A 26,556-nucleotide genomic window follows, 5' to 3' on the forward strand; every position below is an offset into this window, starting at 1 on the left:
CGTCCCACACCAGCCTGCATTCCTATACCAATTAGCCGCCAACTCGATTTGCGCTACAAAAATGTCCGCCGTATGCACGAATCGAAACCCATTTGGGAGCTATTGCGTGGGCCCTAAGTTAAAAATATTCTTTCGAACCGGTGGCGATGCCGTCGCGGCCCGAAGGCCGCCGGCTGTCGCAGCAAACACTGTCATTACTGTATGTTACACAGCATGCGTGATGCACGTGCTGGTACGGATAGCAGGAAAATGGACCACGCCCATACAAAACTTTCCTCTTGTCCAAAAAAACAAGATACTTCCCTCTCCCCTCCCTAGTAAGCTTGTTTGTAGAAGTGGCAAATAAATAAATGAACCAGACAAGGCAAGACTAGGACAGAATACATATTCGGTGATCTTTATTATACCTGAGGATTTAATACTCCTGAGGATTTGTGTTATATTTTTATATACTGTAACTTCATATTTTATACAGAAAGATAGCCCTACAAACATAATTGTTTAACAGTATACTGTACGAGATTGTCGTGTAATCCCGGCATAGAATAGGCCACCCCTTTCTTTTTCATAGGTGTCGTGAAAGGCGACTAAGGGAACTTAATGGTTGAGAAATGGGGTGTAGGGTCCTTCTTAAAACGCTTGATAAACGTGACAACTACTAGTAAAATACCCTAATAGGGGAAGGCCTATGTTCAGCAGTGGACAGTAACGGCTGAGATCATCATCATCATCCATATGAGTGAAATCCGTATATATGGTTGACTTTTATACAAAGTCTCTTCACCAAATATGAATTGTAAGAGTCTTCTGAATGTGTACGAATTGTAATGAGTTTTTTGTTGCATTCAATGTAATTGATTATAAATAAACTATCGAATGATGTAATCGGCACAAAAAAAATATTAATCTTTAAATGCTAAGTGCATATTGTTTGTAAATACCACCCGCGTGTGTGGCGTCAGAAAACTTCCTTAACTGTGTTACTCTCGGCTGTAAGCCAAACTCTTGATTCTGGGTTAAAAACCAGAGTGCTATTAATCTTTGTATATTAGTTTTTGAGTTGATCTGAAGAAATTTGCTGACTTACAGAAATTTTTTAGCCTTCCAAATACCTGAGCATACGACCTTATGTTAGTTTGCCTATAACAACCATTGCTGTATAAAGAAGTAAAGATACCGTATATTTGTGAAGACATTGATGAAATATATTTCATTACCAAAATCGTATTACAATTTACAGTTTAATTGGTGTGGCGTTGCTAACCATACCAATTGGCGGGACCTTGTTGTGATGTCAGTTATCTCATGGTCGTCTTTAGCGTGTGTGCGTCGCTCGAGCGTGTACGCACACATGCCTCCGTGTGCGTAACAAGGGCTGGCTAGGACGAATCGAGCACGATACTTCCTCGTCGGCTTGATCCATTTATCAGTAGGTTGTTTTCGGCAGTCGTTCACCTTGATGGACGCAGCGGCTCGATAGCAAATGATTGTTCGAAGGTGGTTATGAAAGAATCTTGGGTTATTTACTATGCTCGTGATATAATATAATGGCGTAACGTTGTATGTGACAATGTAGAAGTAAATGAAACCCTTGTCTTGAAAAGTCTTATGAATAACATCTTTTTTAAAGTCAGCTTCAAAGATAATTATGGATTTATGGTATTTATCATATGAAAAGAGCATGTATCTGTGCGACCCGAAAAAAAACGAATCTGTTGTCTGTAGATTTGATATACAAGTATTTTTTATTATTATTAGTAGGAGTACCTAGTATAAAAATATTATTGTTCATAGAAGCGAGATTACTATAGCCTATATTTGCCCTGCAAAATATGTGTAAAGTGTAAGGTGCCAACTGCCAATCTGTTCACAACAGTTGCAGAAAAAGACTTTGAAATGAAGCCGGGAGCGTTGCTAATTTCAATTGTCTTTCTCAAGAAATACTCTAAGTGCTAAGTTATTTATCAATCTTTACCTGATTATAAGTATATCTCTTTCTTTATTGAATCAATACAAGATATTAAACTGTCGTCTATAGAAGCTGAAACTACTGATAATACTTAACTCGGGTGAATGAATATGAACTTTTGTATTATATTAATGTCAATATATCATTTGTTACTTTGTTGCTTCTTATGTAACTTAAATCAACAGCTTTACTATCAATAAATCATTGTGATTATAATAAATTAACAGACGCTTCAGTATCAAGGTCTGACCCAAATATTAAGATTAGATTTACAATTTTGTATAGGTATTTTTATCTTGAAGGGGGGGGGGGTGCCGAGTTGGAGGAAGCACTTTACTACAAGAGTCCACTTGTTTGCTGATAACATTGTAAATAGAGGATTAACAGTTATTTCACGCTCTTCAATATTTATTGATCGTATCGATGATTTTATTTATAAAACGAGAACGTTTCTTATATTTGTATGTTGGTCTTAAATATATTCTATAAATTTTTCCATACTTTTTTTTAAAGTCATGTTTTGCTCTCTCCGTAGCGTAATGATTGCTTTGTGTCAATAAGGTTTCAAAGATTTCTAGTCTTGAATGACTTAGTTAAAAAAAAATAATTAAATTTGAGATCTGTAGTCTCTAAACTTTAAAATACTCCAATTCAAAGATAAGTTTGCTTTGTGTAAATCAGATTTCAGAGATGTTTAGTCTAGGTTTGGTCAACTGAGAAAAATAGAATCTTTTAAATTTTAGTTTATTAATTTTTAAGTATCATGCTATATATATAATCATGAGTAGGGATATATATTTATATTATTATATGTATCACATCTCTATATTTAGAACTAACAGAATTTTTTTGGTTGAAAACCAAAGGTTGCCTGGAAGAGATCGCTTTTAGCGATAAGGTCGCTCATTGTTTTCTCCTTGTGATTATTTCTTGTAATTGTTCATATTTATAATAAGTTTATATTTGTAATCGTTTGGAGGAAACAATAAAGAGTATCTATCTATCATGTTTTAAAAGTCAATTTAATACATAAGTACATAAAAATAGTCATTTTTTTTTTATTATAAATGAGCTCTTGCTGTCCGTACCCGCACTATATTCGACATAAGCGGTTCACCCCGAATTGTTAGCAATGACAAGGTCGTCTACATTCGAAGTGCGGATAAAAAGCCTCCGCACTTCATTGCAGGCTCCATGTTTAACAATTACGTCTCGTTTTGCTCTATTTAGAACTTTTATTGACAGCCTTGCGACAAACTCCTCTCGGGCGGCTTTAACGCAAAAAGGAATATACGTAAAGTATTTTGCTACTTACAACTGTCTGACGGCTCCCACGCTGGCATCCAATCAGCTCTTATATCGAGCCATACCTGAAAAACGTCAAGTGCAATCCTATTAATATAATAAATGCGAAAGTATATAACAATGGATGGAATGGATGTTTGATAATCTGTCATGTAAAAACTACTTACATACTTAAATATGTTATATCCTAACTTGGCACATTGAATTTTTTATGTTTTGGTTCACACGGGTGAAGCCACGGGATATAGCTAGTATACAATAACATTATCGTTACACGTTATAATTCAAATACCTAATCGGGCCAAACGTTATCACAATTATCTACAAGGCCTCGCTTAAAAAAGAAACGTTTGTATTGATAAATTTATAGTTTCAATAATCATTTGGTTTGAAGCACGCGGCAGGCAAAGGTATGATGCATTCGGCCTCGCGGGTAAACAGACGTTAGATAGCACTAGACAAAGACGATGCGAGGTCATGAGCGTAGCCTTGCGCGGGTGCGCGCGCGCTCGCTTCCGCCTGTCGACGGCGGCTGCGGCCCGCATGCGATCGCAGTCGATGCCCGACCGTCGAATGAGCCATACGTTATAATCACACATTTGCTTAATTAATTTAAACTTTTTAATACTACTGAAGATATTATACATTATCATCTTGTACCGAACAAAATAAATATTGTACTATCGATCCTAGGTAACTGATACATACATATATAGTTTTTTTTTTAAATACCTATATTTTACACGTAGAAAGTACCCAGACAAAACAAGAGTAATTTTATTATTATACATGGATTGCACCATGAGATGTGGTGATGAGTTTATAGACCATTAAACAATTGAGACAGCCAATTTTAACCTTTATTAGAGAAATACTTTTTTTAACCGATTTGAACAATAACAAATCATATAAATAAAATATCATAAAAATAAATTATTTTATATACAGCTTATAATAAAATTATCTTCCTTTAAGGAGAGCAGTAACTCTCGAAGCGTCGACTGCGTGAGCTTACAGATTGCTCATACATAATTATGAATGTGTTGCATCTTCCTACGTAACTGCATAATGAATTCGCATAAGCTCGCGAATCGACACAAAGACTAGTGTATGGCTAATGTATGTAAAACGAGACAAGCGCTAGCTTCTGTCAATAATGGCATGTATTAAACAACTACCTACTTTGGTCATCGGTTCGACAATATAGCATTTCTGTTATGATAGGGTTAATCTGGAATTATTTAGATTTTTTTTACACTCATCTCATAATTTTATTTCATTTAATTATGCCAATGTTTTTCAAAGTGTGGGTCGCGACCCTTTGGGGGGTCCCCGAGCCTCTACAGGGGATCGCGCAAGGTCGCGAAGCAGTGAAAAATCAACAGTTCCGTAAATACATCAATCAATCAATGATACATAATGAAGTATCTATAACAGACATCGATTACATGGCTGTTTTAGACACTTTATTATGTATTATTTATTATATTTTATCGATACCTAACTGTGAATATAAATACAACTGTACGGATTTCATAATTGTACTATAATAAAATTTATACACATTCGAAACCGTGGAGGGTAGGAGGTCGCAATGTTTACATAATAAGGGGGTCGCGTCATGAAAAAGATTGAAAAACACTAAATGTTAATGATAAAATCAAGATAAATAATGATAAAATAATGAAATCAGGTGACTTAGGACAGTTTCTTATTCCGGTCCATTTGTGAAGCCTATATTGAGCAGAGGATAATGAAGAATTATATTTAATGAACAAAAGAAAAACAAATTAACTATTATAATGACTTAAATATACAATTATAATTAGGTACATAAAACTATGGAGCAAACTTGATTGGTAAATAGGTTAAGTAGTCATAATGTTATATATACATAAATAAAAATTACAACTGTGTCAATGATTGAAGTGATTGATAATGCAGTGTTATCGGTATCATCGATCTATTCATATTATATTACAGTTGCATCATACGGTATTAACAGTGATAAGAAATATATATATATTTATATAATATTTACCAAGATAGTACCGATGATAAATGAATTTGTTATAAAATTTGTATCGATTATTTCATCATCATCACATTTGATTTTTGAAACAGTTGAACAGTTCCAAAGGGAGATTTTGTACAAAAGTCGATTGCTTGGGTGCCTCTGTCCCATTCGTGTTTCTACAGTGAAGCAGTTGTGTTTGCATGGCTGTGTTTCGGCTTGAAGGGTGGGATATGGCGTGAATTTACAGGGTACAGAGGAGTAACATCTGAGTCCTCAGGAATGGCAACGCATGGGGGGTATCATGGGTGCAACAGTATAGTCTGTTATGTCTATGCTACTGTTCATGTCTATAGGCGACGGTTACCACTTTCCATCAGGTGGGCCGTCAGCTTGTGTGCCATTCTAAGTTGTATAAAAAAAAAATCAAATAGATTCTCAATTCGCCTGTACATTTTTGTGTTTATATTACGTGTATTTTCGTCAATTTTGAACAGATTTTAGAGATTCCTAAATTATTTAATTATAAAACAGCTTCATCGTCATCATATCAGCCATGATCTGTACACTGCTAAATATAGGCCACCCCCATGGAATGCCATAAAGAACGGTCTTGAGCTACCTGCATCCACTGACTCCAAAATAAAAATCAGCTTGTCAGGCATTAAAATTTTCAGCAATTCGTACTTTACAGCAATTCGTATTGTACAGTACACTATTTTTTTTTTTGCAAAATGATGAACTACATTGCCATCCTGTGATTTTTTTTTATTAATTCAATGAAATAAGTCTACTTGTGAATAAAATAATTGTTTTAATAAAAGTGTTAACTTCTGTGTGATCCAATACTTTCTCTAGATAGAATTTGATGAAGACATTTTTGGAATAAAATCATAATTATACGAAACCACGTTAGCTGTTGCTGAGAACTCGTTGAAAATACTGATCTTCATTCTACCTTGCATAGGAATAATGCGAAGATATTATGTATTTAGTCGTGTATGCAATCAATTTGGCCTTATGTCAGCGCTTAGTCACTGTTATCCACTTATTTGTATTAGCGATCCGCCGTGAAGTGGATATATTATTCACTCATATGCAATAGAGTTAAATTAATAATTTTCTTTTTTAAATTGAATCTATATATAAGTTACTTGAAGATTACATTAGATATAATTTTTTTTTTACAACACAGGGGGCAAACGAGTATGCGGCTTACCTGATGGTAAGTGACTACCGCCGCCCATGGTCACCCACAACACCTACGGCATGGCACGTGTGCTGCCGGCCTTTTAAAAAGGAATATGCTCTTTTCTTGAAGGTTATGTTGTCGTATCGGTTCGGAAATATTGCTGCTGGATGTTGATTCCAAAGATTCCAATTTTTACAAATTACCTATCATCTAATCCTATTTGATATCTTTTATCAATCAATGTTAATATTTAAAAATGTAATAATTTAATTTAATAATTTAGTAGTTTATATTTGATATGCCGCCCCCGAAGTCTTTTGTCACACGGGGCCAAATCGAATAGGGGGGTGTTGTTAATGGAATTTTTTTCACGGACAACAAGAGAGATGTGGGCAATCGTGTTAATTTGGACGAACTCGTGCCACACGATGAGCACATCGACGTAGAATTTTCCATCAAATTCTTGATGGACAATCCCCCGAACATCGAACTCTTTCTCGGCCCTCTCTGAATCTTTTTAGCCACTTGTGGACGGTTGGTTCCTTCACAGCATCATCCCCATAAACTGTTCTGAGATCGGCAAAAATTTCACGGCCATTCTTGCCGAGTTTCGAGAGAAACTTGATTACGACGCGCTGCTCTTATATTTGGTTCGCACCGCACGGCGGTCAGACCAGAACTGATATTGTTAGGGACATAAGGAAAGTTTATACGAACTTTGGGACCTCGTATATTTGGTTTGATATTGTTAAAGTTTTGTGGGCCTGGTCTGTGTTTATGGTTGCCTTTATTAAAAAAAATATTTATTTATAGGTGTCAAATATTATGAAAACTTAGTTCATCTATAGGAAAATGGTTAGTTGATTGTAGTGCATATAGTTTTTACACATTTAAGTATTTATTATTCTGTTGGATTCTAGGTAAAATAGTTGCAAATAACAGGCTGACCTTACTTAATTGTCACCTTTGCGATATTAAATCGGAAAGTTCATGTCGTTAATATAAATGGATGTGCTTGTGCTTTACTGTATGAAACGGTCACGCGCCGACCTCGTCGCTGTCATGGCCAGCGCCTGCGCGACACTTCCTCGATGCACTTTTCACAGCTTGCCCCCATGGACAGTGCATTTTGAAATATCTATACTGCTTCGTAGTAATGCATTTTGAAATATCAATGCTTTCATTTTAGTATTTCTTTTCGTAGATCGTAAACATACTGCTCTTATCGTAAATTGTTTGAGGTTGACGTATTAATTCTCTTTTTATTATCTCTTATTGCGGTAATTCCCCAGCATACCCAGTAATTACCAAAGGGAGACTTTGTACAAAGGTCGTTTGCTTGGGCACATTTGTCCTATTGGTGTTTTTAACGTGAAGCAGTAGTTTGCATGGCTTTGTTTCGGTTTGAAGGGTGGGATATGGCAGTGAATTTACAGGGTACAGAATAATAACACCTGAATCCTCGGGAATGGCAACGCATAGGGGTATCATAGGCGAAACAGTATACTCTGTTATGTCCATGGTACTGCTTATGTTTATAGGCGACGGTTACCACTTTCCATCAGGTGGGCCGTCAGCTTGTTTTCCATTCTAAATTGCATAAAAAAATACCCTTAGACTGTAATTAGAATATGTGTATTATTATAATTAAAAACTTTTTGTGTGGGGTCGCTTGTTTTGCTCAAATAAATCCATTCTTTCTATATTATGAATTCTTTTAGGATATCAAACTATACATGAAATATACAATGACGTACCACAAAATAATGCTACATCTATGCAAATGTTCATTACCACATAATTCCTTGACTATATATGTAAATACAAGATTGAATCATACCTATAAATATAGAAGGAAAACAAAAGAAGTACGAAATGCCTTTTAACATCGTACGGTGCATAATCGATACTTTTTTTTTAAATCTTTGATTATCCGTATGTCTAGTTTGCAAGGCCATATTAATTTGGTTAATGCACGTTTTATTAGTCTCTACACTTCCTTTATTAAATCCAAAGCTCGTGGTTTCCTTAAAAATCGCGAGGAAATTAATGCATTTATAATCGCAGCTCGTGCGTCGAGCAAGGACACACGGAAGTTTTGTATTTTGGGTTTTATTTTTAACTTTAAATGTTTCTGATATAACGGAAAAAAAATACATTGTTTGTGTACACTGTCATATCTTATGTCTTTATATTAGTATCGAGAATAAATTCAACCGAGAGAGAGAGAGCCCATACATATTTTGATAATATGTATGGGCTAAACACAAAAGTATTGTTAAAGAAAAACTCAAGCACACGGGGACATTTAAATTTCTTATATACAGAGAGATCAATAAACGGTTGAAACAATACGAGTAATAACAAAACCGATAATATTAGCAATACAGTTAGCTGACTTTGAAAAAGAATTTATACAATTTGATAGAAAGTTGTCAGAGCTAAACTCAGTTGGTTTAATATATTTTAGAGGTAAATAATTGGAATTTAACATATAGAGAGTAGATTAGTTATATAATGAAGTGATGAGACCAATTATTAGTAGTTAAGTCAAGAGTCTTCGGTACCATTATATATATATATATATATATAATTAATTTTGTTAAGCACATGAAAGACACGGAAGTCATCATGTACTCGAGATTTGTCCAGTTATAGTAATGGATAAAGCAAAAGATGTATTAGAGGTATTTGCCAATGGATCTGTCCCTTAGAAAAGCAGCAAAAGAATCTATCGCATACGTTTTTACTATTTTTTGCATGAGACAGGAACGTCTGATGTCTTGTTCTTTCTTGTGCGGACAGTAATCTGCCGACTTCAGATTCACTTTTATTTTATGCAACTTAGAATGGCAAACAAGCTGATGGCCCACCTGATGGAAAGTGGTAACCGTCGCCTATAGACATGAGTAGTACCATGGACATAACAGAGTATACTGTTTCGCCCATGATACCCCCCATGCGTTGCCATTCCTGAGGACTCAGGTGTTATTCCTCTGTACCCAGCAAATTCACGCCATATTCCACCCTTCAAACCGAAACACAGCCATGCAAACACAACTGCTTCACGGTTGAAACACGAATGCGCCAGAGGTACCCAAGCAATCGACTTTTGTACAAAGTCTCCCTCTGGTGTGGGGGCAGGTGATTGATTAATACATAGACGGATTATATTGTCAATTTGAATGTCAGTGACGGTTACACAAAAAATTATGACCTCTAAATCGTCTTCATAGAGTCCATCAACAACCTTTACCCACTGACTGGCGAGACCTTGCCTAGATTTACTTATTTGTTATCACGGTCTGTCGCTTTTATCGCTTGATAAAGGGCCCGCCCTTGAATCGTATCAGAGCAAGGTTGCGCTTCGATTCCGGTTGTTTTTCGGCAGTGTTCGTTATGCATCACTGAGAGTTCCGGCTAAGGTTTCCTTCCTTGTTAGATTCAATTGCACAATGCAGATTTTCGTCCAAGGTTGTCATTTGAATAGTTTTTTGGAGGCTTCTGTTGTGCGCCATTTTTGTCGCATCGGTCTTGCTTTGTGCGGTGTTTTGTCGTGGAATGTTGTCTTGATTAACAAATATCCAAAAAAAACTTTTTAAGCAACTTCCCAAGATGTAAGTCTTAAATTCATTATCTCAATGTCACGCGATTACGTTATAAATTTTGAACTGTCATCAATAAATTCATTTTGTAATTGATATTTACTCGCTGTGTAGTCCCGGTATAGGATGGGCCACCCCTTCCTTTCCCGAGGGTGTCATAGGGAGCGACTAATGCAACTTAATAGTCAAAGATGGGCAGTAGCGCCCCTCTTAAAACCTAACTGCGGGTGCCAACCCGGCTTCCGAGCATGGCAACTTCTCGTAAAGCCCCTGATAGGGGAAGGCGTATTGTCAGCGGTGAACAGTAAACAGCTGATCTGATGATGGTGATGCCATATTCTCTTGTTGATCGCATTAACAAAATTACCGAATACCGAAATACCTGCTCTTTACAAAGTAAAATCTTGTTATAATTAATGGTATTTAAAAAATCATTAGTTGAAATTGAAACACGTTTCCGTGTTTCTAAATTCAAATTTTTTCTATCTAATATGTCTATGGAATATGTTCTTTTTTTCTTTTTTTTCTCTTTCGACGATGTGTTTAGTAATGATTTAAATTGCTGCATGTCATGGAACAAAATGTACACTTGTCACTTAACTACAAGCAATTCTTTGAAAACATGGCTTCTTTTAAAACGTGTGGACAGAATACAATCGTAAGTTTGGCCGATAGTTTTCAGACATTTACCAATTCAATGCACTTTAACAGATTTGATTCGCTCACGGACGAGCCGCGTGAAACTTAAGAACGGCTCTGTCTCATGAATACTAATGTAGCACAGTCCAAAGAAATGTTTCCTACCATTCGTCCAATAGACACGTTTTTGAGGCAATATACTAAAGGCATTAAAGAGCAATGCATCCCGAATAATCACATAAATGTTCGGGTCATTTCAAATCAAATCAAATCAAACCATATTTATTCGCTTGCTACATGGTACAATAAGACGTTACATACATATTAAGGGACATAACATGCAGCACCCCGCAGAGGTATGCAAATGTTAGAATGGTTTTAAGTCTACATTACATATTGCAATTATAAGTCCAAACATTTTCCAAATTACATTATTCTCTATGTCAAATTATCATATAAAATTATGGTTTATATTTTAAGTAATTTTTAATGCATTAACATCTTTTATGTCATTTAAATATTCAATATTTGTGTAATAGCACTTTTCCAAAAGAAAGTGAAACAAGTTTGATCTAAATCTTTCTATCGGAAGATCCTTTATTTCTGAAGGTAACTTGTTGTATACCCGTATTGCCATTGGATAACAGCTGTCAAAGCAAAGCAAAGCAAAGATATCGAATCACTGATTCGTAATACTGCACTAATACTATTGTTCTAGATGGTGTTTTGTAAGAAATTATGTCCTTTTAGTCAAATACAGTAAATATGTAGATAAAAAAAAGAGGTATAAAAAAACAATAATAAAAATAACAACTGTCAGTTGTAGCTAGAAGCTTAATGGAGAATGATTATATTGTATGTCTTATATATAATAAAATAATATACCAAAAGGAGACTTTGTACAAAAGTCGATTGCTTGGCCACCTCTGTCCCATTCGTTTTTCAACCGTGAAGCAGTTGTGTTTGCATGGCTGTATTTCGGTTTAAAGGGTGGGATATGGCGTGAATTTACTGGGTACAGAGGAATAACACCTGAGCTCTCAGGAATGGCAACGCATGGGGGTTATCATATACTGTGTTATGTCCATGGTACTGCTCATGTCTATAGGCGACGCTTACCACTTTCCGTCAGGTGGGCCGTCAGCTTGTTTGCCATTCTAAGTTGTATAAAAAAAAATGTTTTTAATAGAAATTTAAGTATTATAACACATATATGAAAGCAAAAGAGTTTATTTGTTTAAACGTGCTAATCTTTGGAATTACCGGTAAAATAAAAAAAAATCTTTTTGCATTTATTTGCACATTTCTTGAAGGAGGTTATAGATATTCAAGACTACGACTGAAGTCGCGTAATACAATTAGTTTAAGTATATAAGACATTAGAAATCCACAGTGAAAGATTATTGTAGCTCATAAATTAATACGTAACAGCCGTTGCCATGTTTAATTCAGACGTTGACATTTATGTAACGAGTCGAAGTAGATGTTGATTCACAACACAAATATAAAATAATTTTAATCATAACTTGAAATCGTTACCGTCATATTACGACAATATTAAGACGTAAACAATAAAACAAGAAAAGCGAATCGAAAGTGATGCCAACTGCCCGTGAACGTGGCCACCGAAAACGAGAGTGCATGATTTGGTTTGAGTGGTATCACATAAAACCAATTCATACGCCACAAACTTTACCTTGTTGTTTGTTTAAACATTTTATTTTACTATTTACTGTATCCCGTGGCTTCGTCTGTATAGATCAATATATAAAGTACGAATTTATAGTGTTCTAAGTAAGGCCATAACTTATCTTTTTTTATGCAACTTAGAATGGCAAACAAGCTGGCGGCCCATCTGATGTAAAGTGGTAACTATCGCCTATAGACATGAGCAGTACCACGGACATAACAAAGTATACTGTTTCGCCCATGATATCCCTCATTCGTTGTGATTCTTGAGGACTAAAGTGCTATGCCTCTGTACCCTGTAAATTCACTGCCAAAACCTATCCGTGTATCAAATCTCCAAATCTGTTTAATAGTTTTGGCGAAAAAGAATAATAATCATCCATACATACACACATCTTCATAAACTTTTGCATTTATGCAAATATATCTATATTTAAAGATTTTTTTATGTTTGTACTTGGAAATTTTAAAAGTTATAACGCTATTTTTAAGAATTTAATAGCTTTTGATAGCTCGATCCAATAGAACTCTAAGCTATCTTAAGCGGATGCGGTCCCAGTTACGAAAGAAAGATCGTTTTATGAGTTAGTAAACTCAATTTATATAGTGAAACAAGAGAAAATATATTTACGAATATTTGTTACCTTTATCCCATAATGAGGCAAAATGCTGGGTCACCTTATACGACATGACGAATTTTTTAAGAGCATAATAGAAGGAAAGATAGAGGGCAAAAGAGGAAGAGGAAGACCGAGGATTAACTACATGGGACAGATAAAGGAAACACTAGGTGTCATGTCGTATAGGGAGATAAAGGATATGGCCTGGGATAGAGCTGGCTGGAAGAAGATGCATGAATTAGTTGCACCGACAAGAGGAAACTCTTAAATGAAAATGATCTTAACCGCTCATCCAATTGTTATGAAATTTGTTTAACACATAGTATTTGAGATGGAGAAGGAATTAGGCTATAATCATTATCATCCTTGTCACATAAGTGAAGCCGTGAACAAAAATTAGCATTTAATAGAAACAAACGTTTATTGTGTAGGCTACCAACTATGTTTGACCTGCTTGACAATCTTTTTTTTTATATCACTGATGTGGCAAACAAGCATACGGCCCACCTGACGGTAAGCGGTTACCGTTGCCCATGAACGCCTGCAATACCAGAGGTATTACGCGCGCGTTGCCAACCCTGAAGAAACCTCTTTACCCCCCTTTTGAAGAACCCCATGAGAATCTTGCTGACTTAAGCAACGGACGTACGAAAAACATTCTTATTGCCGTATATAATAAGTCCAAACTTATTAAAAATGTAAATATTAATCATTACATCATCTTGTACCAAATATTTCTTTCACTTCATCCAAATCTCTAAATGTAAATATCTTCAAGCCAATATCTACAAATATTTACTATGTTAAACTTTGAAAATGAAAGTACAAGAGTTAAAAGGCGCGATAATGTGAGATGACCATGGCCATGGTCGATGACAATCGATGTTCTGGATCGAGCGAGTGGTATCACTCCTACAGGTCAAATACAGCGTGAATGTTATTATAGTTTATCTGTTAGACGACAGTTCCGCACGATCCGTAATCTTATATGGGATTAGATTATCCTTACTTGTAATAATTAGAAGCGCAAGAGTTTGTTATATTATTAAAAGATTCGTAAGTATACATAATATTACAGTGTAATTACTATCGGTATAACTTGCGTGTAATTTGGGCGGGAAATCTCGACTAGTTTCGGGGACTATTCGGGGCCATTAATCTTGAGCGGTTGCGACGAAAGCGTGTGTCTGACTGCGCGTCTTGTTTGTTTGTTACCTCTTGTCGCTTTACGAATTGTATGAGATAGGAATAAACATTATGCTGTTTGTAAAAGTCAATCAATGTATCCCGGCCACGCTGATCATGTTGCGGGTAAAGCTAATAGAATAAGTCATTGGTAAAGTAACTAGTTCGGTGTCGTCAGAGGCGACTAAGGGAACTTAACGATCGAGAAACGGGCTGTAGCGTTCCTCTTAAAATATTACCTTTTTTTTTTTTGTACAACTTAGAATGGCAAACAAGCTGACGGCCCACCTGATGGAAAGTGGTAACCGTCGCCTATAGACATGAGCAGTACCATAGACATAACAGAGTATACTGTTTCGCCCATGATACCCCCCATGCGTTGCCACTCCTAATGAAAGAAATCTTTAGTTAACTAAAGATTTCTTGCCAATCAGCATGATATTATAAGTTGAATTGACATTCAATTTAAGCGACAGATAGACGATAGAAGGTTCGTGATATCTTCGCCAGTTATGATCTAATTTTGTAATTATTATATATTATACTGTTTTTTGTTTTTATTATTATAATTTCATTTGATATTACAGCGAAAGAGCCAATATGAACTATCTTTCTAATAGTTTTAAGTCGATTTAATTATAATTTTAGTTTATGATATTCTATAAAACAGTTAAGAGATAGGTTTTGGAGAAATAGCGCCTCAGAATCGCGTCGTTAGCAGGTGTTTGAATTCAAGTGCGAATACATTGTTTTTAAAAATAAATATTGAATTTCTACAAAGCAAAGGAAGACTGCAGCAAACAGCTATAGTAATGGAGCTTCTTTTGTACAAAGGATAGAAAAAAAAAACAATTGCGAAAACATCGTTTTGAAAAAATAAAAGAATTTCTACGAAGCAAAGGAAACTGAAGCAAATAGCTATGACAACGGAGCTTCTTTTGTACAAAGAATAAAACAATAGCGCAATATCAAGTGGCCGTGACCGTGGCTGCCGAATGGAGAGTAACCAATCTGGAGCGGGCTCGCGGCGTCACGCCCGCGAACTTTGTGTCGTACACGGCGTCGCGTTATGTCAATACCACTCGTCACTGACGGCCTGCACTGAGTGGGTAACGTTCTATTAGCTACATCGTTGATGGACAATGCAAAATACAAGAGCTCCTTGTATGTAGATTACGTGGCTGTATGAACTATGACTTTAACACTGTTTTGTCACTCTCTTTCAAATTTGGAATTTATTGTTAAAGAACGAAATAAAACAATTCAATAACTAAAATACGTGTATGTGTATGGAGATTTGACGTTTTTTATGTAGAAGGGGTGTTAAAGTTTCCCATTGTTTTGGTGGATACTAACACCATTGAATATTTTCTTTACTAAACATAAGCTTCCTGTCTTTAACCTTATGTCTAGAATTGAAGCTTGAACACTCAGGTTTTGGAATGAGCTCCCTGCCGAGGTTTTCCCAAGAGACTACAGCATGGGTTTCTTCAAAAGGGTGGTAAAGAGGTTTCTTCAGGGTCGACAACGCGCGCTACTAGTGTTTTGGTGACTAAAGGACCAAAACAGTAGAACACTAGTAGTAGAAGAGGAGTAATTAAAAAATTTATATCTTATCTGATTCCAAACAATAAATAATTAATTATTTAAAACAAATAAAGGAAATAATAATGATTTTAACAGTTTTTTTTTTTTGATGGGTGAAAATGGTATGGTAACCCCGCCTGCGCTAACGGGATACGTTGGCGGAGCACCAGTGTAGGGTGATAGATGAGAATGAAAACAGGCCGTCATGATGAATTCATCAGGAATTAACCGTGATAGTTTCCAGGGAAAACCGGGAGAAGGTTGACCTGGTTGGGTATATTGCTAGCATTGGGATTCTCAGTCTCCATTACTAACAATCCCTTTCCCCCCTGATTTTAACAGTTTGAACTATGATTTATTTTCTTCTGAAAGTTTCTGTAATTATAAAGGCAAATAACTGATGTCCCGTACGAAAAAGGAGAAGGTCAGTAGAATTTGCTTTTAATCAAAAATTTTGAAGTCGATTATAAATAAATTTTGTATATATGTCGAAAACGTATAGTATGTTGCTAACATTTCTTATTTGCACAATTTCTTTAAGGGAGTGTAACATTATACTTCCATGATGCGTTCTAAGGACAGCCTTGCAAAGAGTTAAGACAAAAAAAAAAAGATTTGATATTCATGTTTCAACCGTGATGCAGTTGTGTTTGCATGGCTGTATTTCGGTTTGAAAGGTGGGATATGGCGTGAATTTACTGGTTACAGAGGAATAACACCTGAGTCCTCAGGGATGGCAACGCATGGGAGGTATCATGGGCGAAACAGTATACTCTGTTATGTCCATGGTACTGCCCATGTCTATAGTCGACGGTTGCCACTTTCCATCAGGTGGGCCGTCAGCTTGTTTGTCATTCTAAGTTGTATAAAAAAAAACACTCATAAGACTCATATGTTACATGATGCAGCACCTGCATAACAGCTTTCATCTGCTGTCATCGTGGCCACAACCCAGTCTAACTTGTATAGCGTACACGCCTATAAATAGTCTGTCGATATCCAGCAATACTGGTGCCAGTGAGCATGCGAGCAAATACTAATCACATTATCATACCTTCACCTTAGCTACTGCGCTACGCTTCCGCGTACCACGCGTCACCGTTCACTTTCACTGCGACTCCACGGTGGGGTACCTGCCTGGCGTAACTACAATAGATACGATCTCCGAAACAAATGTACCAAATTGTACCCTACCGGCAACGTGATACGGTGCAATTTTCAAAGTAGTTGCTATTCGATTTTTTTCGTTCACATAATTTGGTCAACGTTCTTAAACGGACTCACTCGGTAATGACATAACGTTGCTTTTTGTTTGTAGGAGGTGTGTCACGGCCTCGGCAAGGCCGCACGCACGTCGCATAACAGTCTGTTTACTTTCTCTAGCGGTCAATGGTCACTGTGTGTTTGGGAATACATTTTTTTTAATTGCTCAAGGTCGGGTACGTTCTTACGTGTGATAATAGTGACGATTGTTAGCCTCGGACACCATAAAGGTCTCGATTAACAACTGGTCTTGTATTTATTATCGACACATGACATAGAGGATGGTGGCAGATGCGTTAGATTGACAACAACCTGTATTACTGTAGATATGATATCAGAGCAACTGGTTTAGCATCTTTTGTTTGCAAAACCGATTAATGGAAGTTTTTTTTTTGTTAACTCAAAGGTGTTTAATATTCTTAAAAGGCTAGCAACTGTTATATTGCTAAGTACATGAAATTTTATATATAAATGAAAAATTCCTTTTCAACTGGCCCAAAAAGGAAGGGGTTTTAATTCTATTATATTTTTTTGTGTATTATACGAGCTCTTTATTTCTATATTCGTTTTAGGTTATTTTTTTTTATAATCGATGTTTTACACGTTGGTTAACTGGGGAGTAAAATGCTAAATTATTCCATGTACTTATAGAGATTTCTATTTTATACAAAACTAGCTGATATATATATATATATATATATATATATATATATATATATATATATATATATATCTCATATCATATTTCGAGAACTATATATAAAAATTACAATTATTATATCCTACTACAATTATTATATTCGATTGCTATCTTGTAACCCTATTGCGGCATATAAAAATCGCTATTAAAAAACAGGGGTTGATCGCAAAAGCATGAAAATTTAAATTTGTATGTATTTTTCAATCCTAAGTCATAATAAAATAGAAATAAAAAAATTTACAAAAAAATAAAAATAAAATATTTAGAGGTGGGTCGCCCTTATTATTGAGGGGTATGAAAAATAGATGTTGACCGATTCTCAGACCTATCCGATATGCACACAAAATTTCATAAAAATCGGTAAATCCGTTTCGGTGGAGTTTGGTAACAAACATCGCGACACGAGAATTTTATATATTAGATTAATCTTTTTGTCATCTAATGTCTCGACCAAGAAAAACAATTGAATCCAGAAGCAGACAAAAAACTTTCTTCCCAAAGCGATTAATCAAACAAACTCCGTAAGACTGATTGCCTACTTTTATATTAAACTAACCTGTTGAGATTCCAATAATATATATACTTCGACTATGTTATGAATCAATCAGGCAATAGTTTATGTCGTATATAGGTTGCCGTGGCTCGCCCATTATTCGGCGGCCTTGCTATGCAAAAATATCTATCTATCCTAAACCTACTGACCTAATATATTTAATGTTCTTTATACGTCCTTGCCTTTGGACAAATCATCACGTATATTATCATATTTAGATTCGTATGAATTATGCATATTTTAAGACCTTAAAATATTTTATACTGACGTCAAGGTACCAATAAAAAAATATAATATTTATTTGTCCTTTATGTGCTCCTTAGCATAATACTATTTTAGAAACAAACATAACAAAATGTATACAACAAATCGTTTACTAATTTGTATATAAATTGATATAACTGTAATATCTCATTACAATTCTATTTCTGTTCACGATTTTGATGATTTATTTTGCAATCAATAGGATTGTTATTGGTTTCATTTTAATTTTGACACGTTTAAAGTACCAAGTCTTCTTTTCTATTTATTGCTTACAGTGTTTACAATTGCATATCGAGATCGAGATCATTTTGGTCATCGATGATCCGGTCGGTATGATCGATAACCTTTAATCTATCTCAAATACATAACATCGAATCTACAGTATCCATATCAAAGTGAACTTTGTATATGGCTGTCACCAGATTAGATGGTAACGACGCGAGCTATAGGTTTATTTATGTCTTTAGTTAATAGCAAATGTGCTAGTCGTTTTGTGTATTTCTTGTAGTTTCAAAAATGTGTTTCGCTTTCAAACACTCGCAATACTTTGCAATTTAGTACTATCATTTATACGTACAGGTTATAGAGGAACTTCGGTCAACGCCTGTATGACTTTTCGAATTTTATATAAAACGTCTTCTTAGAGTAAACAGAGCTGTTTTGCTTCTGTAGCGCAAAAGGCATATGTAGAATGTCGCACGCAAAGCAAGGTAGCATACACTGGTCGTTAACCCTTCTTTGCATGATTTTTGTTATTGGTGAAATCAAAGTCATATAATCAAAGTGATAAAATTCATGTTTAAAATTAAAGGAAAAATGGTTAAAACAATAAATTTGACAGCTATCTTTTTTTTTCTGCAATGGACATTAAAAAATTATCCAGACACAATCAACTTAAAGTGAACTTGGTCTTTTATATAAGTTTTAAGCATTCAATGTTATGATGGAAATTTCCACCAGTATGCAAAGAAGGGTTAAATTATTTTCTCCTTTTCATCACTCTCTTTGGAAAAAGTGGTCCAATTTTGCGAATGCTGTTACTGTTCATTCCGTTTTATCATAGAAATTTATAGAAACAGTATGTAAATCTAAAGTAAATAAACTAATATAGAAAATTCATGTGTTTGTCTTCTTATTCATTTATTGTTTTAGAACTTTGTTTGTTTGAATGTAGACGTCAAACAATTAGGCATCACGGAGTGTCTCGTTGGAACCTAAGCGCTGGATTGTATGATTTACATAATTATTGTTTACTTTCACCTAACGTCAATTTACCTACGTTTACACTTACACGTGTCCTTCAACTTGTTCCCGTATCTGTTTGCTTTTGTTACGAGAAAATTAAATATTACTTAATTCTAAATAAAGTTGTCAAATAATAAATTTTCGTATTTGGAATGTTATTTTATTATTTTAGTTATCTATGTACATAAATATCTGTAATGATTTTTTTTTTCAAGAAGCTACAGCATAGTGTTCTTCAAAAAAGGGGCAAAGAGGCTTCTTCAGGGTTGGCAACGAGTACGTAATCTTTTGGTATTGCAGGCATTCATTCACTACGATAACTGCTTACTAGCAAATGGGCCCTATACTTGTTTGCCACCTTAGTGGTATAAAAAAAATGTTTCATATATTTTTTTTTACATATGCTACTACTAAATCAAAATTTTAGAATTAAAATGTCTTACTATAATTGAAAGATGCACTAACCCTGAGTAATATAACATATGGTGTATTTTGTAACGATGCACAGTAACGGGTATCGAATCGAATAAGTGGACTTGATAGCATTGGTTATATAATATTCCAAATATATTAGCTAATTCAAAACTTATTATAATAATGACGACTGCGTCGTAATAAATTATAATTCTTTTTATAAACGTCAACGCACGAATGAAGACGAGAAAAACTTCGAAATGAAAAAGCGAACCGTGATAAATGTTTCAACGTTCAAAGAGGCCCTAAACCTTGTAGTAACGAGTCTTACAGCGCGATCAAGGGCCAATATTAACAACAGGGCCACACATGTACTCGATGTGGATACGTAGTTAGATGCAATTGCAACTTGACAAGGAAAATAAATCATCGAAGACCAATTGCAGCGCGAACAACCTTTATACTCCATCATCCTGTGGTCGTGTCAATTTTATGATGAGGTTTAAAAAGTATGATCGACATTTGGTAATAAATAAATAAACCTTTTTAGGACATCGCGTTTATCAGAATCAGTTTTTTTTTTTGTAGAATTGACCGAAAATTTACGATAGTTTTAGTAAAGGTTATTGTCCTTCATGTTTTATGATCTAACTAAAATTGCAGCATTTTGATACTTGACACATAGTAATAGTGCGTTACAAAGACTTTATGATTTACATGAGATATAGTCATTCAGACTTCATAACTCTTAAATCTTTAATTTCGTTTTCTCTAAAAATAAACCAGGACTTACTCATTTTCTTATTATGAGATAATTTATTAGATGCATTGAAATGCATCAGATGGTTTGTATCGTTTTTTAAGTAACCCTCGTATTATCAACTCCCACACTCAAAAGTCATTTAATGGATTTGGCCCTGCACGCCATTACTACATACAAGTATATCCCAATCATACACTCAAAGATACTCCTGACCTTATTCAACTGATAAAGGTCAATATTGAAGGAACATTATATAGAAATCCTTTCTGAACTTGAGACGTGTGACCGTATAATGTTTGGTGTTCGATAACTAGCAATAAATGTATTGCCCAATTTTAGATCTTCTTCAAATCTTGTATTGAAATCACGACCGGAGCCTTTACCTTGTGAACTGTTCATGGTTGCAACCTTCAGACTCTTACGAAACAAACAGTTTTTCCTTCCGTTCGATACTTACAATAGTATCTCGGTAATTGTTATGCTCACTGGCTGCTTGTAATTGAATGTAATATCGTATGTAAATGCCTTAGCAAAAACAAGTAATGTTATAATCCATAGAGGTCACACGTATTGGTAATGTTAGGAAAAGTAACTATGAATTATAAATTATGGTAATTTGTACTCTTTTTAAATAAATTTCCTAAATTGGTTTGCTACTTGTTTTGTTAATTTTGTGATACTAACTCAAAATACACATTTTGTTAGTGTCAATAGGAATCTAGTTTAGTTTGTCTCAACTTCCGTTCCTTTATCCTTCTCTCGGAGCTCTAGTAACTCATCCGCCACAGGAATACATGCAGATACTACTTTATATCAGTTAGTGGTAAATAAGTTATCAAGGCTCTTAGATGGACGAAGGACAGAGTGGCTAAAATACATTTTAATAACAAAATGGATGCAATTCGTCAGTTGAGTAGCCTCAGTTTTCCAGTAAAACATGCGATATATAAACAGCCAGTATTAAGGAAACAGATCTTTAATTTTAAATAGATACTATAGTTAATTGTAAGATTATGATAATTTCAAACACAAAACGATATTACAAATGACGTTTATAACAATATTATGATAAATTTGAATGTGGTTTCATTATATGAAGAGTAAATAGGCTCTCAACCTCACTATTATTTACTATCAAAGATCAATTAACATTAGCTGAACATATATTTCCGCGTTGCTTTTTTCTCCTAAATCTACTACAGTTGCAAAATGAGATAAACTGTTCAGTCATGGTCGAAGATATTTGGCTCCGAGACACCAAGGCGAAGGGCGCTGGGCACAGTCCAGTTACATTATATTACGCAATAACAATGCTATTTATACACTTTACTCGTGGTTACGTCCTATTGGCGAAGGGATCCCCTGGCAAGATGTTATCGTATTGTTATGAGCAGATTTGATATTTATAAAAATGTACTTGTGTAACAGACACAAGTACGTTTTGTCTAAATAAGTTTGTTACGAAAGTAGATAGATAATTTATTTATATTACTTACAGCACACAAATTACAATAAAAAACATACACATAATACACAGTAAAATAGATAAAAGAATGTAAATAAAAAAGCAACAAAACAACAAAAAAAAACCAAAATATATAAATATAATTATAGATTATTGTTCCAGCAGAATTGAATGTAGTTAATTTAATAATTAGTCTAATAATCATTATATCAAATGACTTGATTTTGCGGTGTATGAATTTGATTATGCGACTGATGAGAAAGTAAATGATTCCAATTGTAAATGATGTCGGATCCTATTAGTGTAAAGAGTAACCTACTGAGCCTTAACCTCAAGTACACATGTTCTAGAACGCGACACATTAGACTTTTTGTCGACATCATTTTTAGTTTTAGACTACATTCCAAAACTCTTTCATCCGATAGCAAAAAAGTAAACTTATAAAGTTACCTTCACATTTATTTACTAAGGACAAGCAGGTAAATGATGCAATAAACGCAAATAATGAAAACCATTTTCTCACAAACAAAACAATGCAGCATCAAACAAAAGTCCTTCTCACCGATGAAAAGGACAAGTTTAAATGGCCGATGGAGGACTAAACACTAGACAAAGTAATAGCAGTGACGTGGGAACTGCACAGTAGGAAGAGCATTGATGCAAGCAATTTAGTAATCGCAGCGAGGACATGAGACAGCAACAAGCTGTGACAGGTGCAAGGGATATCACGCCCACCCAACGGGACTTGTTTGCAATATTTGTTTTGGTCTAGCTACAATTGTGTTTTATTCGTTTAAAATAGAATCTACAAATACAAACGTGAAGCGTTCACTCGAAATAATGATTAAGTATTTTGGTAATCTTATTTTTTATACTATTAAGGTTTATGATTTATTATACTTTTAAGGATTTCCAAAAGGACAAGGATCTTACTTGTATTTTTTGTTGATTATGAAATAATTTCGGTAACTGGATTTATTTCCGTATTGACCTACCCCATATAAATTGTATCACGAGTGAAATTTTTGTTATTTTTTTTTTCGGAGTACAATCCTTTATTCCGAAGCAAATTGTACTCACTTGTAGATATACAATTCTACGTTCTAAATATAATATTTTCAAATCTTCAAAACATCTGGTTGTACATTGGTATTTTTTTTTATTGAAGTCGGTGATTTTCCATAGTATAATGTACCTCTTCCTGTTCTAGAAGGCCTGGTAATTTATTCACTATTGTCCTGAATACTAAGACCAATATTCGGTTTTATCTTTCGGACAGTAGTATTGTTAGATTGGTCTTCAAAGTTTTCCATACTTGGTATCGAACATCTAATAAGCTTCAATTCGTGTATGTACCATATTTGGTGCATCAATATTGTCAGCAAAAAATACAGTGACGTAAGCGTTAAATACGAGCAGTGCTACAGTGTCCTCACTCGAAGCCTTCGACCTTGCGTCCAGAACAACTTTCAACCCGGAAGCGCGCCGCGCCATTTTGTCACCACTGTGGCTTGACTTTTATTTACTTTAACCTTACCTGGTCATGAGTCAGGGTTAAAAAACAATATGCAACTGCACTGCTGAATCTTACTAGGTTACCTGGAGATCAATGGCCCAAAGGTTATAAGAAGTTTCCCTTGAAAGAATTTTCCATATTTCTTTCAATGATTGCAGATTAATGGTTGTATTATTGAAATGAGTATTTCCCATTCTGAATTTACTGATAGCCACAAATACAAGTATGCAATAAGGATACAGTTATTATTAATTTAGCGTACAAACGGAAGAAATTACTATGTAATTAATTAATTACTACTTAATTTTTTTTTTATTATCTTTTATGATGTATATGTATGTATATTAAGTTTCTCATTTAATTTAGAAAATATGAGGCTTGTAATCGATAGACACAATAATAGAAATCAACTATACCTTTAAACAATTATAAAATTTTCCATATAATAATAGTGAGAACTAAGAATAGAACGAATCGCGTACGGATGAAGTCACCAGTCAACAATGATGGTCTACGCAGACGAGGGATATTTAATTCACAGGCTAAATGTCCCTTTACGTTTATGTCATGTACCTAGGCTTTTAAATTCGAAGAGACAATGCTCGGCGTACATTGTGTAAACGTAGATCATAATTAAACTCCTGAAATCGTATACTCAACATATACGTAATGTGTGAGTACGACAGACTTATTACACAAAAGGAAATTGTATTCGCGGACAAAATATCCCTACTTTTTGTCCCGGTCTGTGAACATATTCCGGTCTCTCGAGACAACGGTAAAAGTTCGTAATAAATGAAAAAATCGTCCAAATACAGCCCGAAGACAGACTGAAGTTATAATGGGAATGTAACCAATCGAAAATTAATTACAAAAAAAAATTAAAAATAAAATGTTTTAATTAATCTTTTCCTTTCCATCTCGAAATATTACGAAAGAAAAACCAAAGAGGGTACTGCGAAAAACCCTAGTCAAACGTTTGATGATTAAAATAGGCCAAAAGGATATGCAGTTGTGACTAGGGTTGCTTGTCAAATTTGAATTTTATTGATAGACTTAGAGAAATGGTGCCTCAGAATCGACTTCTGAAATTTATATTTTAATAATTTATCTTGTACAATGCTTATTATAAATGTGAAAATTAAGTTGTTTGTTCAATTATCAAATTAAAACGTATCAAATTCTGAATTTATTTTGGAATGCACTTTAAAATGCCACTGTTCTCGAAAGAACATTCTACAAGCCAATGATAGCGAAATATGTTAGGTCTATACGAATCCGTCAATGCATTACCAGTATGTCTTTGTACTATATTACATATTTTTGCAAATAAATTTATCTTTAGAAAATTAAGTTGACTTGAAAGAGGGGCCTAAAGTTGGCTGGAAGAAGATGCATGAATTTGTTGCACCGACAAGAGGACAACTCTTAAATGAAAAAAAGAAGAAAAAGGGGGAAGTTTCACTGTCTTTAAAATTGAGAAATTTGAACTTAAAAACAAGATAAAACACTAATAGTCAAAAGAGGTATATATTGACGTTTTTATGTAAAAATTCATTTTTATTGTTTTCGTTGAAAGTGCATGAACATTGCATCGCAAGTGCATTGAGCATAGGTTTTAGGTATCAACCCTACGTTTTATAAATAACAGACCGAATGTACCAAGATTGAAATTGATTGAGTTATTGTTTACTTTAACGATGAATTAGCTGCTTTGCCAGTTTTTAAATAACGACCGACGAGTATCGAATGGGAATTGTAAAATTGAGGCAAATTGGAGGAATCACGAAATAAAAAGTCGTTTTTATTTGGGTACAATTTGACAGCTGATGTATTTATGAGTGTAAACTCATTGTCCATTCGGATCAGATGGCAAGTGGATTGTTGGTTGATGATCAGATCCTCATTTTGGAGAGTTCAATCTTAGTGTACGTGTCATGGTTTCTGTTTTATATCACTTCTGTGAAAGACTTAGAATGATACTAAAGGCCAAGTTCAATGGAATATGCCAAGAAAACATCTTCGATGATGACAAAATTATTTATTTATTTTTATTTATTTATTCATTAGTACAAATATGTGTATATGATTCGGACTTAATGAAGAAGAAGAAATTTCCCAGTCAACCATAGGGAAGTGTCAGAATTTTCCGAATGCGGAGACTACTAATTTCAAAAAAGGGGTGTTTGGGGTTAGCAACGCGCGAGTAATGCCGCTGGTAATGCAGGCGTTTATAGGTTACGGTAACCGCTTACCATCAGGTGGGTCGTATGCTCTTATATACTTTGCCATTCCATTTTTATCCTATTAAAAGTACAAAAATACAAACTTACCAGTAGGATAATTTGTAGAATATTGCTATGCTGGAAGGCTGAGTTGTATTTGAACACATTAGGTGATAACGGCTGTCCCAACACTTTACACCTGTAACAACAATGCACTCAATTGTAGAAAAGTTATAAAAATACATTCAAGGAAAAATAAAAAGTAAATGCTGTCTTTTTAATAGATTTTTTTTACTAAAGTATTCTAAAAGTGTAAAACATGAATAAAATAAAATACGAATCA

General features: G+C 34.6%; 2 protein-coding genes across 3 annotated transcripts in view; one reads left to right on the forward strand and one right to left on the reverse strand.

Annotated features, from left to right (window-relative positions):
• The window catches only part of LOC113522849 (ecdysone-induced protein 74EF), a 299,508-nt gene that overhangs the window by 207,226 nt on the left and 65,726 nt on the right, over positions 1 to 26,556 (reverse strand). For both annotated transcript variants that reach the window (XM_052902908.1, XM_052902907.1), the window contains exons 2-3: positions 26,322 to 26,412; positions 3,285 to 3,339 (exon numbers count right to left, since the gene is read on the reverse strand). The gene's annotated coding sequence lies outside the window, so the exon portion shown is untranslated. The remainder of the gene's footprint in view (positions 1 to 3,284; positions 3,340 to 26,321; positions 26,413 to 26,556) is intronic.
• LOC113522848 (U7 snRNA-associated Sm-like protein LSm11) overlaps positions 1 to 26,556 on the forward strand; it is a 47,836-nt gene that overhangs the window by 17,893 nt on the left and 3,387 nt on the right. The gene's annotated exons all lie outside the window — the stretch shown is intronic.

Source organism: Galleria mellonella, unplaced genomic scaffold, assembly GCF_026898425.1.
Source record: "Galleria mellonella isolate WM207_F2 unplaced genomic scaffold, CSIRO_AGI_GalMel_v1 utg962, whole genome shotgun sequence".
Classification (NCBI taxonomy): Eukaryota; Metazoa; Arthropoda; class Insecta; order Lepidoptera; family Pyralidae; genus Galleria; species Galleria mellonella.